This window comes from Grammomys surdaster, unplaced genomic scaffold (genome assembly GCF_004785775.1).
Source record: "Grammomys surdaster isolate TR1022 unplaced genomic scaffold, NIH_TR_1.0 581, whole genome shotgun sequence".
NCBI lineage: Eukaryota > Metazoa > Chordata > Mammalia > Rodentia > Muridae > Grammomys > Grammomys surdaster.
The window spans coordinates 1,707,059-1,724,963 of record NW_021605000.1 but is presented as its reverse complement, the minus strand read 5'-3'; positions in this window follow the sequence as shown (position 1 = coordinate 1,724,963).

Below are 17,905 nucleotides of genomic sequence, written 5' to 3'. Positions count from 1 at the left end.
TCTCTCTCTCTCTCTCTCTCTCTCTCTGTGTGTGTGTGTGTGTGTGTGTGTATATGTTTCTCTCTTTCTGTATATGTGTGTGTGTATGTGTTTCTTCTCCTCTCTCTTTCTCTTTCTCTTTCCAGTATGCGTGTGTGTGTGTTTTCAATTTAGATTTGTTCTTAAATTTAAGGGTATAATTTGGTTATAAGAATAAAATAATGTAATCTCGTTTGTGCTATCATTTAAGCCACGGCCCTGAATCTGATCCTACTGAGGAAAGCTAGGTAACAGAAAGGACAGACATTGCATGAGAGAAGGCAACCTTGTCCAGTTCAAATATCTCATTTGTCAAGTCAAAATGCAAACACAGTACTTTCACAATACACTGATGTTTTTTACAGAACCCACAGAGACAGTTTAAGGTTTAATGTAAAAATAGTTCATTGAGTTATTTATTGAAGATGATACCCTGTCTGTGACCTCTATACTCCATATGTCCCCCACTTGCAGTCTCTGATATAAAGACCAGTTCTTACCTCAAGAAGAGAAGGAACAAGGCTGTCTACACTCCGAGTACCCATGGAGCCCATTCCCTGGGCCTTGGGTTAAAGGAAGCCTGGCTGACAAGCTGGCACAAGCTGGAAGGAATACCAGCTCCACTTGCTATGGTCTTTGGTGCACATGCCTATGTGTGGAGGCAGTCTCATTCAAGGTCAGTAGTTTTGATTCCTCTCCCTTTCCCAGACCTCTTCTTCACATGTAAGTTCCTTATCTTTTCATTTCTTGCTGATTGCTTCTTGCTAATTCAACAGGGATATTAACTGTACAGCACTTTTGTTTACTCATTGAATTAACAGTGAAGCAATGTGACAGCTGACACTTAGATGAGGTCTTTAAAAATAGCTCCTGGATTTCCTAGGTTTTGAAATGTGGAATAGGTCTCTGTGATGCATTAGAAGCCAGATGGTGGCTACCTGGGTATGAAAACACTGGCTGATGCAGTCGGATTCGTAGACTCATTTTCTATGGATTTTCAATTTAAAAATATAAGCATTTTGAAATTGAAATTTGAAAATAGAAGTAGTGGTTTTTAACTTATATGTCAGAATGATGCAATATCACTTTTAAAACTTATTGTTGGATGGGCAAGGCAACTTAGTAAATAAAAAAATTGTTTTGTAGGCCTGGCAAGAAGACTCTGGATTCCCAGAACCCATGCAAAGGCTGGCTGGGGTAGTCCAAGTATTTGTAGTCCCAGTGTGCCTGTGGGGAATGAGAGATAGAGAGAGACATTCTCCAAACCCTCATAGGCCAACAAGCCTGGCTAATTTAGTGACAACAAGATCCTATTTCAAACAAGCTATAAATGAGAGGACTAGCACCCAAAGCTGTCCTTTGACTACCATAAGGCACAGTGCATATGCATACCTGTGCATGCATGTGTGTGTACACACACCAAAGGCACACACACCCGTTGGTTAATTCTAACATTTATTGATAGAAACTAGTTATCTTAGGGAACTTTGGATTGTGGTTGTCATGTAGACATGATCCTGTGTTTAGCAGCAGTAGTAGTTATGGTTCTTCCCCCAAGATTTCTTGACTAGAAGACAGAAAATAGAGGACATTCCAAGAAGGGCATCAAAGGAGCAGAAATTGAGGTGAGACCCCCCCCCCATGAAATACAACAACCTGATTCTGTAAAACATCAAGAATAAATAAAATATGTTGAAAAGAAGATGAGACTTGATTCAGCGCTGAACATAGGGGATGAAATACTAGAACCATGGCTGCATGGACAGTTTGGTTTGGTGGCTACTTGATGCTTACAATATGTTACCATGATCATCTCTTGAGTTGATTCAGATTTCATTTTGTGACTTGAAAAAGAAAAGAGATAAGATATACATGAGAGAAGCATAGAATTTGACCTATGTTAAAGAAAATGGGATTAGCTGTGCCAGCAGGGTTAACATTTGGAAGCATTGGTAAGTCACTGAGCAGGTGACAAAGAAAAGATTGTGAAATCTGGGGATGTGCTTTCCTAGCACAAGGAGAAGAGGTTCAAAGGTCCTGAAGTGGAAGCATGCTCACTTTGTCCCAGGAATCTCTAACAGGTCAACAATAAGGGAAGGCTATGTGACCTGTAAGACAGTGGCCTTGAGGCTCAGGCAGGAAAGGGCAGGTCATGCCAGGTCCTCTCACTCGTTTTCAGTTCTCTTCACGACTCACCCAATATGCTTGTACTTACTCTATTCTGTTCTCAGCATGAAACTGTGTTCTCCTAGTGAGTCTAGTGGGCATTCATCAGCCACAGAGACAAAAAATGGGCAAAGATGCTGATTTCTTCCTTGCAGCCCCACTTTGGTTGACGTTTGGAAAGCATGCAGATGGGAACACACTCATCTGACATTCTCCCACCACCGAAAGACTTTCTGCACACCGGGGCTACTACATCCAGCTTCCCCGTCACTTAACACTTCTTCCAACAGTCTTACCTCAACACCACGACACTTGGTCACAACCCAGATTATTGTCCCATATGAGTGAGCAGAGACGTTTCACAGCAAGACACAGGCTCACCTGTGGGCAGTGGGCAGAGCTGGCAAACATTTGCTCTAGGATATAGTTTAACTTCCATTGATGAAAGTACAAAATGCATTATGGCCCAGCTAAAACAGCATTTTCAGTTTTTTGGTTTTTTAAATTAAAAAAATATGCACTTGGAGTATATGTATGTGAACGTGGGTGAGCATGTATACATGAGCACGGAGATCAGAGGTCATCTCAGCAAGCCGTACTGTAGACACTCTGTAGACTAGCTTTGTGCAATTAGCATTTTTGCCATCTTGAACATCAACTCATCCAAACCACAGAAGTACCTGTTGGTATTTGAATGGAGCTCACATTGAACTTGGAGGTTAGTGAGGAAAAACTGAAAGCTGAGCAATACCAACTTTCCTAGTGCACACATAGGTGCCTTCTTTTTGCTTGTGTTTTTCTTTGCATTTCAGGCTGAATTGGAAATATTTCACAGCATGGCTTTTTACTATTAGGTTATTATTTGTCAGAAAAAAAATATCACGAGTGGACAGTGCAATATTTGATACTCAGATAAAACTGCAAACACTTACCAACCCAATCAAGTTGTTAAACTGCCTACAATCCCAATACTTGAAGCAGAAGGAGTGTCATGAGTTTGAGACCAGTCTGGGTTACTCAGTGAGACTCTGTCTCAAAACCAAACAAGACAATAGTGGAAAGATGCAAATCATGTTTATGAGTCCAAAACATTGACTGATTTCCCATCCTTCACTTTCCTTCTTCACACCCCTACCCTCTCCCCACCACTTCCCACTATCTACCCCCTACCTCTTCCCACCCCTACCCTCCTCCTACCCCTACCCTCTTCCCAGCCCTACCTTCTCCCCATGCAGAACTACTTTCCTGCAGCTCAGTTGCCCACCAGCAGCAGGACTTCATATAAACAGAATCTCCCTCCGGTGAGCACCATCTTGTGTCTGGGTTTTCCAATCAATATGTTCTCTTTAGATTCATCTATCTTGCTTACACATTCTTCATTCTGTGTCTTGTTACTGAGCCATTGGTGTGTTGGTTTTGTTATTCATTGGTCCAGTAATCATTCTTGAATTTATGAATAAGATTTATTGATGTCCTTACACAAATGTTTTGGTAAGTTTATCTATTTACTTATTAGTTCCTAAGGTATTCAGCCTAGGGAAATAGTTTAAAAGACTAGAACTACATTTACTTGCAAGGCAAGTGGTTTACCAACTGAGCTGTCTTCCCAGCTTTAAGATCCACTCACCAGTACCATCCTGAGAGCCAAACTAACAGAGCATGGACTCTTGAGGGACAAACCAAACCACACCCAAACCATAACATGCAGGGAATGTGAACAGCAATAATATCCAAAGTTTCCTGCTGTCACCAGATCTGAGATCACTAAATCTGGGTGTAAAAGAACTTCATGGGCAAGTAATATTCCTCATGGGAATTCTAAGACTGTGACACCAGTGTTCAGCCCAGATGACTCTGGATTTCTCTTGCAAAGCTACACTCCTTGAAGACATCTAACCACACTCTGTCTTACCAAGCTCTTCATGGGAATTTATTGTGGTCTCATTTCCTTCTTACACTTATTTATATGTTCATTTATGTTCTAAAATAGAATCCATGCACACTAAACAACAGTGCATCAATTGCCAAGATCTAGAGCACAGACAGAACTGATCACTCTGCTCAGATCTGAGTGATCGGAGTGCCACTTTCTTGTTTGCCGAAGACTACCTTGATCCCCTTGGTGGGTGGTAAAAAGCCTTCTGAGACACAGTTAGTCACGAGCAAATGAGGGGAATTTGAACTAGAAGCAGACACTGTGTGGCAGACTCAGAATCTATCTGTCCCTGCAGAGTTCTGGCTGGCAGATGGATTGCAGGGGGATACACCGCAGGGTGGGAGTGTGTCCCCACACCTGTGACATGCTAGACAGCCAGAACAGCAGCAATTGCTTCCTTCTGAAGGACAGAGACCCCTTGTATCAAAATTTCCTGTCTCTGGGCCATCTGGCTGCTGATAATTCTGACGAATACCCACACTCAATTAAGCTGAGCTCCCCATGAGGAAACAAGGACTGAAGAGAAGCAATGTCAGAAAAAATACTCATTAGAATTTAAACGCTCATGCTCAGATCAAGTGGCTGGGAGGGACTTGAGGTCGTAGAAGACACAGGAGTATACTCAGGATGTACCTGTCTCTCTGATAACGAAGTGAACAGTGTTTTGAGCTGTGATGTAGGGAGATAAAAGGCCCCAGTGAAGAAGGAGGCCTTCTGTTTTCTCCAGATTCTAGAAGGAAGGGCTCAGCAATAGAGTCTCGGTGAGTGGAAAAGTACAGGGACGACCTCATCTTCCCACAGGCAATCACCAGGTCATGGGTGAAGCTCAAGCTTGATTCTGGAAGCTACCGGAACTGTGCTTTCAAATTTTAAGTAAATAAATAAATATTGCATATACGATATCTATCCATGCACTCATATATTCATATATTCATATAATACATATATACATTATCAGTATTTAAATGTATATTTATATTAAATATGAATTTTTAACAAGAATTTGTATTTAAATTAAAATTCTCATTCTTCTGTACTAGATAGAAAAGAAGTGTCTGCATTTCTTTGCTTTAATCTTCCTTTGCCATCCAATCTCACTATTGTCAAGGTTTAATCTAAATTTTTAATTTTTTCACTACTTTTGAAAATATTTTATTGTTACTTTCTTTTTATGATGTGTGTTTTCATACTTTAAAGCTATGTTGGTGATGAGGCTTGAGCCCAGTGCATGCTCAGCACACACTCTACCCCTCAAACACTCTCCCAAGCCACTCATAGCATTTTAGAGTCAATGTTTCTCTCTAGCACCTTAGCCTAGAGCTGGGACTTGGGTTTTCTGGGAGAAAAACCCAGAAGATTGTGGGAAGTAAGACTTCTTTGTGGTAGTTCTCTGAGACATTCAAGAGGAGGGAGGGAGGGCCAGATGGTTTCTAAGGAAACAACTATTATGGGAAACAGGTTTTGGAGACACTAGTGAGGGCCCTTCATTAAGCACTTCATCAGAATTTGGATTTGTGAGTAAACAGATGCTAAGCCAGCTCTACTTCTAGAAGGAAGGATTTCTCTTTTTTTATTGGATATTTAACTTATTTACATTTCAAATGTTATCCCCTTTCCTGGTTTTCCCTTCAGACACCTCGTACCCCATCCTCCCTCCCCCTGCTTCTATGAGGGCGTTCACTCACCCACCCACCCACTCCTGTCTCTCTGCCCTGGCATTTCCCTACACTGAGGCATCAAGCCTTCCCAGGACCAAGGGCCTCTCCTCCCACTGATGTCAAACAATGCCATCCTCTGCTACATATGCAGCTGGAGCCATGAGTCCCTCCGTGTGTACTCTTTGGCTGATGGTTTAGTTCCTGGGAGCTCTAGAGGGTCTGGTTAGTTGATATTGTTGTTCTTCCTATGGGGTTGCAGACCCCTTCAGTTCCTTCTGTCTTTTCTCTAACTCTTCCATTGGGGACCCTATGCTCAGTCCAATAGTTGGCTGCGAGCATCTGCCTCTGTATTTGTCAGGCTCTGGCAGAGCCTCTCAGGAGACAGCTATATCAGGCTCCTGTCAGCAAGCACTTCTTGGCATCTGCAATAGTGTCTGGGTTTGGTGTCTGTACATGGGATGGATTCCCAGGTGGGGCAGTCTCTGGATGGCCTTTCCAGGAAGGATTTCTTAGTGAGTGTCCTAGTTAGGGTTGCTATCACTGTGATGAAACATCATGACCAAAGCAAAGTGGAAAGGAAAGAGTGTGTTTGACTTATACTTCCATATCACTGTTTGTCCACAAAAGCAGTCAGGGCAAGAAGCACATAAGGCAGGAACCTAGAGGCAGGAACTAATGCTGAAGCCAAGGAGGAGTGCCACCTACTGGCTTACTTCACATGGTTTGTTCAGTCTAGTTTCTTATAGAACACAGGACCACCATCCCAGGGGTGACATGTACAATGAGCAGGCCCTCCCTCATTAATCACTAATTAAGAATATGCTCTACAGGCCTGCTTACAGCTCAGTCTTAGGGAAGCATTTTATCAATCAATGCTCCCTCCTCTCAGCTGACTATAGCTTGTGTCAGGTTGACATAAAACTATCCAGCATGATAAGCCAGGTCTGAAAGGCAAAGTCAGCACCCCGTTTGGCCACCAACATAGCAGTTGTCTTGAAAACCATATCACACATTTCCTAACCTGGAATTGGTGGTGGTGGTCTGACACCTTGACGTCCTAGAAAGGAGTAAGCTAGCAAGTGTAGCGACAATTCTAAAATTTATTCATTTTGTTTTTAAATACAGAAATATTATAAGAACATGTTTTTGTTTTATTACAGGTGTGGGGCTGCAGCAGCAGACCCTGATTTGCCTTTGAGCTCTAGCAGAAGCATGGTTTTGCCAGCTGCAGATAGTTTCTGGAATTGTGATGTTTCGAATTCTGGGAACTTTTCGGAGAGTATATAGATGCTAGAACACCAATAGGTGGGCTGGGTGATTGTTGGTCATTTAAGGTGGCTGGTTGCTGTTTATGAGTGGCTATAGTCAAAGTAATCAAAAGGAAAGAAGTTAGATTCAGGGGTTTCTCTAATTCCTCTCTCCTCTATCCTTATTTCTCTCCTATCTAGTGTTGGAGGGTGACGTTGGGGGTGTAGGGTAAAGGATGGAGAAGAGAAGAACCCATAAAGTAGCATATACTGGCTACAAGGAAGTATCTTAGATGATGCTAATACTGGTTTTGCACTTAGAGAAAAATAACTTCCTTACTGGACAGCACTTCCCAGTTTGTAAAGCACGGGGATCCTGAGACAAGACCATCATCACTGAAAGATCTCCAATGGACACACTCAAGCCCTGCCTCTACATGGAGTGAACTCCATGGCCTGCTTACTGGATCTTTTTTCCCATCTCTGCTTCCCTTTCTTGATCCTGCTCCTAAAGAGACCAACTTTGCAATGGTGAATAAGGTTTAGAAACTCTTTTCACCATCTGAATAAGGTTGTCACTGTGTGTAAATGTGAATCGTAGAAACTCCGGCTTTCAGAGTAGTGGAAAGCTTTAGCATCGTCTACATGGTATTTTCTGTGGAAACTGTCATTCCTTTGAGATGTCATAGGTCAATGAGTCTCTAAGGTACTCTTTCCTGCCCAATGTTTCCATACATGGTGGTGGTCAGGGTGAGGGTGGAGATGTCTACAATTTTTCCACTAGAAGAAGTCAGTGACAGACATTTTTAGAATTTATCCTGAATTTATTTACAAATATCAGATGAGGAGAACTTCTTAGAAAACACAGAAATTTTACCACAGAACTTAGTTTGTGCAGCCCTAGCACTGCAGATGCTACGCTGGGGGACAGGCACCTCATCCCTTGTGTGCTCAGTCTATATATTTGTAAAACGAGAGTGTTAAAATGAAATAACAGATTTCCCAGCTCTGTCATTCAAGGCTTCCATGGTTTTAGTATTTGTTGATGTTTTAAATAATACTATTTCATTCCCACAGGCCCCCTTGGTCTGCCCTACCTCTCTCTCCAGATTCCTCTACAAATAAATAGTTCCAGGTGGGATTCGTTTAGATTTATTAGTATTATTTTAATGACTACCATATATCCAGCACTCACTATGTACAGAATATATGTTATCTGACATAATCCATATGCAACCCAAGTATTAGCTTCAGCTTTCCTTTCTCTGTTCTTTGCAGACAGGGAGTTTGTTCTAAGGTATTCATTGATCTCCTGGCAGCTGTACCTCCACGTGGTACCCTTCCCTCCTTTGCTTTTGGTTTTGTATTGGGCCCTATATCCTCACTGTCATCAGTCACCATGGAAAACTCCTGCACTGTGACCGCACTAAAAGTCATGCTGCCTCTACCAGGGAGGCATCTAGATGTGGAGAGATGGAGAAGGACACTTGCCTTTCTCTTTGTTATGGTTTGGATATTAAAGATTCCTCGTATTAGTTAGCATTTCTACTGCTGTGTTGAACTACTGTGACCAAATGCAACTTGGGAGGAAAAGGTCTATTTGGCTTACATATCCTGAATCACAGTTTTAATGGTTTGAATAGGTATGGCCTCCATAGATTCATGTGCTTGAATGCTTGGCCCATAGAGAGTAGTACTTTTAGGGGGTGTGGCTTTGTTAGATTAGGTGTGGCCTTGTTGAAGGTAGTGTGTCACTGTGGCTGTGGGCTTTGAGGACTCCTATGTTCAAGCTCTGCCCAGTGTGGAATCCAGTCTCCTCCTGGATGCTTTCAAATCAAGATGTAGAATTCTTTTTCTGTTCCTCCAGCACTATGTCTGCCTGCATGCTGCCATGATGATAATGGACTAACCCTCTGAACCTGTATGCCAGCCCCAATTGAATGTTTGCCTTTATAAGAGTTGCCTTGGTCATGCTGTCTCTTCACAGCAATGAAAACTCAAACTAAGACAATAGTCCATTGAGGGAAGAAACTCAAATAGGTCGGGAACCTGGAGGCAGGAACTGACACAGAGGACATGGAAGAGTGATATTTACTAACTTTTGCTCAATGCCTTGCTAGGCCTGCTTTCTTATATCACCCATGACCACCAGTCCAGGGTTAGCACTGGGTCCTCCCAAATGAATCATGAACTGAGAAAGTGCCCCCACAGGCTTACTTACAGCCCAATCATATGAAGACATTTTCTCACACAACTTTATTCTATGTCGAGTTGAAATAAAATCAGCCAGCACTCCTCTCAAAGGCTCAGGTGCTAATGTCCTACAATTCTATTGGGTCCTTTAGGAGGTGGGATTCAGTGAAAGGAAGTTTAGTCAGTGGGAAAATGGCTTTAAGGGGACTGTGAGAATGCTACCCTCTTCATTTCTGGCTTCATGCCAAGAATGGCCTATTCTATGCTATGATCCCTGCCTTGTCATGGGTTTGTAGTGACAAGGCCAAACCACCCAACGCCCAAAGGCCAAAGCTTCTGAAATAGCTAGCCTCTTCATACAGTTGACTCTTGGGTACTTTGTCCCAGTGATAGGAAGGGATTAATATGTTCCCTACCTCCTAAATCTTCCAAACATACTCACCTCTGTCTAAGAGATCGACTAAAGGGACGGACTTAACGGATGAAACAAGAACATAAAATGGAGTGCAACAACAACAACAAGACAGTTCCCAGTTCCCTCAGAGAAAACAATACATAGAAAATGGTCAGATGAACCCCTGGATGTGTGATACCAGCCCTTCAGGAGGCGTCCTCATTTACACCCTGTTCAGTCACTAGCACCCACCCCACTTTCCACTAGGAGAAGCACCAAGCACTTTTACTTCTTACTGCATATCCCAGCCTGTCTTTCTCAAAGCCACACCTGTGTTGCACAAGGATTGACTCAGCTCAGCTTCTGGCATCTTCCTCCTCCATGATAAAGAAGGCCAAAGTCACCCACAGCTAGCATTTCCCAAAACTCTCAACTACACATTGAGAGTGACATCACAGGTTGGGCATCCCTAAAGCACTTCAGACAAGGTCATGAGAGGGTCGAAGTCCTCAGGTCTAATTGCACTCAGATTCTTTTCAGCCTTAGCTATGACCAGACGGGCCTTCCCCTTCTCCCATCTTTATTCTAGGGCCAAACAGTTACATATTTCCCAATAAATAACTTTTTTATAACATATATAATCTTAATGGGAAAATGAGAAACATCTTTTTTCTAAATGCAATATAATCTACATTTGTCCAAAGTGGAGGCAGTATCCTCTATAACACACACACAGACACACAGACACACAGACACACACACACACAGAGACACCAATGTATGTCTCCTTTACTTGTCATCCAATCATACCTGGAGGATGTGAACAATATAAAATTGAGACAGTTTTTTGCTTATTTTATCCTCCAAAACAATTGGCTGCAAGTAAACATATACCAAGAGGCTTGGAATCAAATTAAGTCTGTGGACTAAAGACCTTCCATTCACAGATGATCTCCCTGTGTTCAGTGCAGAGGCCAGGACCGAAGAGGGGAATCTGTATGTGATACTTAGAATAAACTTTTGAGTAGTAGTCTTTGTTGTAGTCTTCAATAATGGAAGCTCAGAGAATCTAGACAAGGTAGAAGTCAGACACAGTAAGTATTCTGTGTTCTGCTGAGAGTCTGCCAGAGTCAGAGATCAGTTGGGAAGTTTATGCTACGATGGGAAATTTGCTTTCTTCAAGACTCTCTTTATTTGACTTTAAGGACCATCTCTGTTTTTCTTTCTTGTTCTCTGGTCTATTTCTGCTTTCTTCTCTGGTTCTTGGCTAGTTATACTTTAAGACAATAACATTTGCACATGAATTTCTCTTCATCTTTCTTAGAGTGAATTTAAAGGAAAAATCAAATTCTATCAAAATAATGTCAGAATTTAAACACTAGGTAGAGAACATATTTATCTTGAAGAAAGCATAACAAAACCATTTTAATTTCTTATACTGTTCGTCCCATCTGTGGGACTTAAAACAGCTAAACTCATAGAGGCATGGAATGAAATTCTAGGTCCCAGGTTTTGATGAGGGTAGGGTTTGGAAATGTATTTATTAATGGCTATAAAATTCCCATTAGGAAGAATAATTTAGATTTGTTGTATAATATGGTAAATATAGTCAATAATACATTTTATACCTGGTTTTGATTTTGCTGATAGAAGATTTCATAAGTCCCACCAACATGGTGGTTTCATGTGAAGGACTTGGGGTGTTCTATAATCAGAAGCATTCCCATGTTTAATTGAGTCTGAGGGAGGAGGCTGTATCTGTTGTAGTGGCAGCAGCTTCACTCCTTGTCCATGTAATGCTCCCTGTTTATTCAATTTAAACATACACACACACACACACACACACACTGAAAAGGTGTTGACTATTTGTTCTTGGGTCACCTCACATGGTAAGTCTTTCCTCCTGCCCAAGCCATGAAAACGTTTTTGTCAGATGGGCCCTGGGAGAACCTAGTGGAACTCTGAGATAAAGCCCATTAGCACAGCAGGGTCCTCCCCTAAACCTGCTCTGCAGGGGTTTCTCCCTCTCATAATAAGCCACATTGAGCTTCCAGCTGAGCCCTGGCAGTTTCTGCTCCAGATATGCCATCTTCAACTGACTGTCTCTGAAGGTGTACCGAGGGAACTTTATTCTGCAACCTCAATTTTCTGATTCATCTGTATGGACAGAAGGAACTTTCTCCCCGTCCTTTGAAGAATCAATAATAGAATCTTCTGAAGTAAATTGAAAATAAACAGAATAAAAAGAAAGGGGTCATATAAATTTATTAGTATACACATAGGCAAAGGAACCACACAAAAGTATAAATCTCAGAACAGGGCCAGATGGCTGAGGTTTAATAGCCCTCTTTGGCTTGGAGGAGGAAGTGGTGGATGTAGGTCATTTTAGAAGACATGAAAATGATTTTTCAGAGAGATGAATTTGTCTGAATGTCAGACAGGAGCCTGGACAACGTTCTACTGGGAATGAACGCTCTGAGAAGGCAAACTGATAAGTCCCACTGTAACAAACGTTTTCTTGCTATGTGGATAAACTCCCTCAGCTAACAGCCTTTAGAAGAAGAAATGCAACTTTGGCAATATAGGTGTGGTGGGCCTGGTTAATATAATCTGCTGATCAATTGCCCTTAGTTGATAAGATTCCATAGAAGGAGTCTTAAGAAGGAGATAAGAGAGAGAGAGAGAGAGAGAGACAGAGACAGAGACAGAGACAGACAGAGAGACAGAGACAGACAGAGAGACAGAGACAGACAGACAGAGAGATAGAGAGAGACACAGAGACACAGAGAGAGACAGAAAGACAGAGACAGAGACAGAGTCCATACTAAGCAGACGAAAGAATTACAGAGTCCTTGATCTTAAGGTTTGAGATGTAGCCCCCAACGCTTTGCAGCTTCTTTTAGTAAGAACAGTTCCACAAGACAATTTGCCATCTTTGGAGTGTGACTTTCTGAGCCCCAAAGAATTATTGTTGATTATAGTTTGCTTGACTGTAACCATCCCTGCAGAAATGAAGATACTCTTTTTCTTTTATATTGTGTGTGTATGTGGGGGGGTACATGTATACATATGTTCACGCATGTACATGTGTGTGTGCATGTTGGGGGAGGTGTCCAGAAAAGAACATCAAATCCTTTACAGCTGGAGTTACAGTTGTTTATGACCTGCCTAACATGGGTACCAAGAAACAAACATAGATCCTCTCCAAGAACAGTATGTGCTGTTAGTCAAAGAGCCATCTCTACAGCCCCAAGGCCCAATGATTCTAGAATGACTTGTGCCCCTTTCAGACTATTGAGACAATGTCTCCCAAGAAATTGAATTTCCCTAGGAATCTTGTGCTGTTTTAGGAGAGGCCTGAAGGCTGATGGAGCCAGAGGAGGAGCTTGTCTTCTGGAACAGATTATATAGTCTGACGTCTTATCAGTCCAACATCAGGAGAGCCTGGAGCCACAGTGATGGTGGGGTAATGATGAGCTAGACCCAAGTTGACCATGATTTTCTACTTATGCTTATCTCTTTCCCCCTGTTTAAACCTAAATCTCATATCAGAACTCTGAAGACTGACTTAGCCATGGGGGCAGGGAGCAACCACTGGACCTTTCTGCTTCTCTTACAGTGTGGCCACTGTTGGATCAAAGACTGGCCACTTAAAGATGCATCTTCTTTAAGAGAGCAGATGCAATGCTGCAGCCTGAAAGCAATCAAGCCCTGTGCTCCCTGCAGTCTATCCTTATAGAAGACTGACAGCCTTTGCTATAAAGCTTAGAGCATACAAATCCCAGAGAGCAGAAAGCAAGCTTGGCTCTCCCCATGTGAAACTATATGATGACCTGCTCCTCTCCTGTGTCCCTTGGCAGGTAGACTAAACCAATCCAATCACACGGTGTTGAACTTTCAGCCACACTCTGACCACCTAAAAATAGCAGAAGCTGCCCAGTTTTCCTGAAATTTCAAGGCTCTCTCCTTTGGGACTCCTGTCCTGCTATCCACATCCATTGTTTCCTAAAGTGCTCCACCCTTCAAGGATTTTGAAGGGAAGGCTCTCTCCAGAAAGGCCCTCTCATCCTGTATGATGCTCTCTGTCTCCCTTCCCAACCCCTCTCCTATCGCTCTCCCACTTCAAGGCCTGAGCATGGCTTCCCATGATCACTAGGCTCTCTCCTTACAAATTTCATTCTGAGGAGTAACTGGTGTCAACTTCCTGTCCTGCCTGCATCTTCTGACCTGTCATCCTCCAGCAGGAGCATTAGACGAAAATCTTTTGCTCTCTTTAATTAGCCTGTTGAGGACTGGTAGCTAGGCCTTGCTTGTTAGGGTCTCCAAAGGCCAGCCTCTGACCCTACAAATTCTAGTAACATTTCTTGTGTCTCTAGTGGACTTGGTGGGTTGGGAAGATGATTCAGTCTGTAAAGCAGGTACTATGGAAGCATAAGAACCCAGGCTCTGATTCCTAGAACTCCTGAAAGAAGCAAGAGCCCTCTTGTAACTGGGGAAGAATGAGGGAGGGACAGACAGATCCTCAGAGCGCAAGGGCCAGCCAGTCTAGCTGAATTGATGTGTCCCAAAAATTAAATGTGGAGAGCAATTGAGAAAAGACATCTACTGTCAACCCTGGCTCCTTAAAAGTGTTCACACCCATGTGTACCACACATATGCACATACCTACATAACAAGTACACAACATACACACACACACACACAAAATGATTTCTAACCTCTTGATATGTGAGAATTGAAGTCAGAAGACCCACACATTTTCCTTTTTCAGTTCCAGGGGATTCCAGTTTAATTCCTGATTCAACTTTCATTCTTCCACTGAAATTGTGTCTGCTCATCCACTCTGTCCTTTTTAAAATAATTCCTGTTGCATGTTTGTATCATTTGTTTAAAACATAGTTCTTACTCCAAAGAGAGTAAAAGTTAGTGTATTCAGAGCCAAATGTGAGTGACCGTGGCCTCAAAACACAGATTCTGTTTGCTCTAAATTACATGTTCTCCTGAGGGAAAGGCTACATGAACTTTTATAGTCACAAATGTAGGGAAGTTGTAAATCAAGGGATTTACCAAATACATTAGTGTGGCCGTTGGATAGCAGGGCTATAGTGAATGGAAAAGTCTGTAGTTTCCGATGCTGTAATGTTCCTAGCTTTACACTTGTGGAAGCTAGGGATGTGCTAAGTTTAACAATATTTTTCAAGTATCTTACCTAATCATCACAGGATATTGGTCAGATACAGATATTGGTAGTAAATGGATCTCATGGGAGAATAAAGACAGTGTAAGTTAAATTTGAGTCCAAATCTGCAACACTCCATCTCTCCACATTTACAGAGTTCTGGTCAACCAGCCTGCAGAATCTTCGACACAAATGCAACTTTTGTTTTCACTTGCCCGAGATAAGTTCTTTAGTAATTGCCTTTCTTTTATACGATTTCTAATTCTGTAGCATCAGGCAACTGATTAAATCCCTATGAAGTTATTCTGGCTTCTAATGAAGTTATTCTGCCAGACTCTTTGAACCTGTCCAGAATACATGAAGCATTGGAAGTTTGTGGGTTCTTAGAGGATGTCTTATGCAAATTTTAAGTCTCTTTGCTATATATTGTTGATCTTTGCCTGTTAATTTTAAGAAATCATGGAAGCCTTGATGACTCACCCTGTTAAGTTTAAGAAACCATGGAAGCCTTGAACTCTGTTGTTGTTATTTATTTTATTTTATTATTTTATTTTATTTTATGTGTTATTTTACAGTTTGGAAAGACAGCAACTTCCTTCTTGCATTCTGTTTTTGCATGTGCACTTTAGAAGCTGGCAGTACCCTTAGGGGAATAAGCCATGTAAACTCACTTGATTTTCTTTGCCTCTTTCATATTTCTTCTTTTTTCCAGTTCCTGCTGTCTTTGAGTTTTTCTGCTATGTCTCTGGTACATGTTTACATCTTGGGCAAGGTTCAACATTACTTCTGGAAGATAGTTGACTTCTAAAATAGATTACACACTGAGCTTGTGACAGTCAACTGCAATAAAACCTGGTGCTAACTACCCATAAATACATCAGCACCCAGGATTGAGTCTTCTCCATGGTAGATTTGGAAGCCTGATCATGCCAGGGAATCTATGCTCACTGACTAATCAGAAGGCTAACACAGAAAACCCCAAAACTACTTTATTAATTTTCTGAATAAGTAAGACCTTGACCAGAGTCCTTAGACCTGAATGATCAGTCTTGTCCTGTAGGCAAATCTACATGAGATGTCATGTTGTAACCAAGAGTTTGTTGTAGATAAAATCTGCAAAGAAAAATCAGCTGGAAGTTTAATGAAATCAATCTGCCACAGGAACAAAACAGGAAGGTGGATGGTGGGAAAGTGGGCAGTGGGAAGGCAAACAACAGGAGGGTTCTCTCAGCTCATTGGTTTAGCTTTTCTTCTTCCTCCAGCATACTCATTCTTCTCTGTGCCTCTGATTCAATGACTTCTGTGGTAACTCTATGCAGTAGCAGTATTCTTTAGGAAAGAGACTGATAATGTTAAATAATTACAGATTATGCACAAAACTGAATACAATCACTCTTCTATCTCATGACTTTTCATAATAATATCTATCTCCTGTATTTTTACTCCAACTTTAATGCTAATATGTATATCTAATCTCTTTAAATTCACAAATAGGTGAGGGCAGATAAAGAGGCAGCTTGGCATCCAATCTATCCATTCTCCTCCATAGTTCTTTCTCATATTCATGCTGCCAACTAAAAACATAGTTCTTGCCACAAAGGACGTAAAAGTTATTTTATTCAGAAGTCAGATGCTAAGAGCATGCACTGCTCTTGCAGAGAAACACAGTTCAAGTCCCAGCATCCAATTCAGAGAGCTCACATCTGCCCCTAACTCTAACTCCAGGGGCTCTGACACCCTCTCTGGGCCTCCTCAGGCATTGCGCTCACATGCACCTACCCATACAGAGATACCCACCTATATTACAAAATTCAGAAGAATGGTCCAGAGTGCTTGGTGCTCTGTGCTCGTAAGTCTGTGCTGCTTAGGCTGCTGGACCATTCTTCTGAATTCGATGCTTAACTTCAACCACAGCTTACAGAGGTAATCCCAAGAGTGATCCACTAGTGGGTATTTGGTAGCATTGATGGTGTGAGGTTGGAAAGAGTTATTTGAAAGACAAAGGTTAAAGCAATGTTCCTCAGAAGCAAGCAAGCAAGCAAGCAAGCAAGCAAGCAAGCAAGCAAGCAAACAAAACCATCCCTTTGGGTCTTGTTCCCTTGGCAACACAGATATGTTTTAATCTAAACATGGAGAACTTCATCACTAACACAGTTATTTATATTATGAAAAGTCTCCATGCTTAGAAAAGTATTGTGTTAAAATGGAAGAAGCATCAAATGAAAACTCTGGACATGTTGAGTGTGTCAACGAGTTTGTCCAGGTCTCAGTTGTCTCATTGTTTGAAGATGGCATTAGCCCAGATGAGTTCTGAGCTCCAAGAGCTGAGTCCCATGGTTCAGTTTGCAACCATCCTCTCCTCGTGCTCTACTTTCCCAGGCAGAGTCCAACTGAGTAGATTGACAGCAGCAAACACAGAGTCAAATTCCCATTTAAAACCCAGGTTGTGTTATTTTGGTACCAATTACAAGGCTGTGGATCATGCTTAAAGGTGTTTAATATGCTGTAATGTTTAGACGTACTTGGCTCCAACATTTATGAGGGCTGTTTGCAGCAACAAGAAGCATTCTCTCACTGAACAAGTATGCAGGACTGCTGTAAAAGCAGCACAGATGGGCCGGAAAGAACGCCTCCAACTGGCTACAGAAAACAGCAACAAGTGCTTTTGGCCATGCTGTGGTTTTACCTGCTGACTAATCTCTCATGAGCCAGAGACAGCTTTTACTGTGATCTGAGTCTGTTGTTGTTTTACTTTGTTTTGGTCACTGGGGCTGAGCATTTGTAAAAATGGAGTGTATGACTTCCTGTGACTATGTTGTATTTGGGAGTCATGATTCTCTTCATTTTAATGAGAGAGCACTGTAGCATGTTCCTCACTGTGTCTTTCCATCATTTTCCCACAGTGGCTGACTAGTTGTCAGCTGATGAGGATTGTGGAGGTCCTAGAGCACATTACCTAAAGGTAGCCTCAAGCAGGCATTTACAAACCCAAACTACAGAAGTGGTTGAAATGAAGGCATTGTGTCCAGGAAGAATCCATTTGACTTGAAGAAACTAGTTTAATAAACATGCAGGCACACACAGACACATAAGAGACAGAAACACACACACACA